The sequence below is a fragment of the Callithrix jacchus genome, chromosome 8 (assembly GCF_049354715.1).
Source record: "Callithrix jacchus isolate 240 chromosome 8, calJac240_pri, whole genome shotgun sequence".
Taxonomy (NCBI): Eukaryota; Metazoa; Chordata; class Mammalia; order Primates; family Cebidae; genus Callithrix; species Callithrix jacchus.
In genome coordinates, this window is record NC_133509.1 from 121662028 (window position 1) to 121664974 (window position 2947).

General features: G+C 33.8%; 1 non-coding gene across 1 annotated transcript; it reads left to right on the forward strand.

Moving 5' to 3' along the window:
• Positions 1 to 597: 597 nt before the first annotated feature.
• Positions 598 to 704, forward strand: LOC118145226 (U6 spliceosomal RNA). The gene has a single exon (XR_004730354.1). It is a non-coding gene; the product is annotated as a U6 spliceosomal RNA (small nuclear RNA).
• The last annotated feature ends 2243 nt before the right edge of the window (positions 705 to 2947 follow it).

Below are 2947 nucleotides of genomic sequence, written 5' to 3' on the forward strand. Positions count from 1 at the left end.
GTAAGCTTTAAGTAGAGTGATTCTCCCTCTTTTATTCTGCTGCCTCAAGACTGTTTTAGCTATTATTGTGCTGTGACTTTCCAGATAAATTTTACTATATACTTGACTTCATCTACAAAAAACATTGCTAGAATTTTCATGCAAATTGATTGCATTAATCGTATTGATCAATGTTGGGGCAATTGTATGTTTACTATATTGACTTGTCCAATTCATGAAAGTTGTAGGTCTCCCTATATATTTAGATCTTCCTTGAAATTTTTTATCAGCAGCTTTTAATATTCAGAACATAGACCTGTATATCTTGTTAAGTTTATATTAGTATTTCATTCTCTTTGGAGAGATATTAAATGGTGTTATGTCTATAATTGCAGTTTCCAGATGCTTATATCTAGTAGATAAACATGTTACTGATTTTTGTGTGTTAGCCTTCTATCCTGCAACCTTGCTGAAGCCACCTCTCAAACAGTCCTGAGAAATGTTCTGCAGAGACCATCATGTCATATACAAAAATACTCCTTTCTTTCTTCCCAATCTGTGTGTTTATTTGTTTTTCTTGCTTGAGTACACTAGTTATAACATTAAGAACTAGGTTGAGTGCTCGCTTCGGCAGCACATATACTAAAATTGGAACGATACAGAGAAGATTAGCATGGCCCCTGCGCAAGGATGACACACAAATTTGTGAAGCGTTCCATATTTAAAAAAGAAAAAAAAAAAAAAGAACTAGGTTGAATAAAAGGGGTGAAAGTAGACGTACTTATCTTTTTCTCAGTATCAGGGGAACCCATTCAGTCTTTCACCATTAAGTACGACTGCTTTAGGGTTTAATATAATGCTATTTTTGCATCAATTGATAGGATTGTGTTTGTTGATTTTTCTCTAGCTTTATGTAGTGAGTAGTATTGAAATCCCTAAAATAAATTCCACTTTGTTATGGTGTATTACTGTTTTCACAAATTGTTGGGTTTGGTTTTTTAATAGTTTTGAATATTTTTGCATCTAAATTCATGAGGAATATTAGTCTGTAGTTTTGTTTCTTTATTCGGACTGCCATTGCCTGGTTTTTTTGTTGAGATAATATTGACTTCACACAATGAGTTGAAAAGTATTTCCCTACCTTTCATATTCTGGAATAGATTGTGTAGAATTACTGCTAGTTCTTTAAGTGTCCGATACTTTTCCTGGTGAAACCATCTGATCTGAAGTTTTTTCTTTTCTTTTTTTCTTTTTTTGGACACAGTCTTGCTCTGCTGTCTAAGCAGTAATTCTAGCTGCTGTGGAGGCTGAGGCATGAAAATCACTGGAGCTCAGGAGACTGAGATTGCAGTTATCCGAGATCCTGCCACTGCACTCCAGCCTGGACAGCAGAGCGACTGTGTTCAAAAAAAGAATTCAAATAAACACAGAATAACAAAATACACTAAGGAATGAATCTCATAAGATATATGCAAACCATATTTGAAAAAAGTAAAATTTTTGTAAATGACATGAAATGAAACTTAAACAGGGAGATACCTCAAGTTTGTGAATTACAACAACCAATATGATAACATTATTAATTTTTCAAAATTAATCTATAACGTCAATATAAGCAGAGTCACCGAGGCAACGAGATTTTAAAATATATTTAAGAAACTGATTCTTAAATTTGTGTGGAAGTCAAAATGGGTCAGAAATAGCCCAATAAATTGTGAAGAAAGAAAAGACAAAATATATTTTTAAAATATATAAAAATGCAGTGTGAAATATAAAGCATTTAGGATGGTGTTAAATGGGCCCTAAAGATATCTTAGATTCACAAAATACGATAATTCACAAGTAGGTCCATGTATAAAGTCAAACTTAGATTATAACTGAGGCAGAATTTTCAATCAATGACAAAATACTCATTTATTCACTAAATTGAAGGAAATTGAGTTAGATTCATACTTCTTACTATTGATACTCAAAACAAATTCCAGCTGGAGATAAATTCTAACCAAACCACACAGGTACTATTAGAAAGCACAGGATAGTGTTCTTAGGATTATTTGGAGAGGAAGGCTTTCTAATATAATGCACAACATGAACAATCTATAAAGAAGCACATGGATCAATTGAATGAAAATTATATTTCCTATAGCATAAAATAATAGTAAACAATGACAAAAGTTAGTGTATAGATCTGAAAAAGTACTTGCAACATGTAAGGGTTAATATCGATAATGCAAAAATTCCTAGAAGGTAAAAAAAAAACAAATACCCTAGGAGATGTAAGGACAAAAGATGTGTAGGTGGGCAATTCACAAAAGAAATGCAAATAGGCAATATTCATATAAGCCTGTTGCTTAGGTCTTTTTATTTTTTCTTTTAGCTATAATCAGCTGGGTGTCATTTTACCCTCCACTAAATTTGTCTGACTTCTGCTGGGGCTCATCACATGGCTGACTGCCATTCTTGGGTGACTGACATGACTAGGACAGTTCTCTTGCATCTACCAGTCGACTAGTTTGTTTTGCCTTCATAGCACAGCAGGAGTACAAGAGAAAAATGGGAGGCACTCAGATCTCCTAAGGCCTAGGCTTGTAAGTGGCACACAATGTCATACTGTTGGCCGCATTAAGTCATGTGGCCAGCACAGCGGCAAGGGTGGGAAAAGAGAATCACCTTTTGATGGAAGCTGAAAACAAACATTAAATAGGCTGTACATACAGGGAGAGATGAAACATTAGAAATATTTCTACAATCAATCTACAACACATAATTTGTGTAAAACTGAGCAATTTTGTTGTCCATTAGGATGAGTAAATAAAAAGCCAATCCTAGAGAAGTAGCTTAACCCTGAAGAAATTGAAGATCACAAGGGAAACACTAAAAATAAAAAAGAAAATAAACACTAATTTTTCTTATTGCCTGCTTTGAATGAGGTACAGTGTGTCCTTGACACATTTGATTTATTGGATCA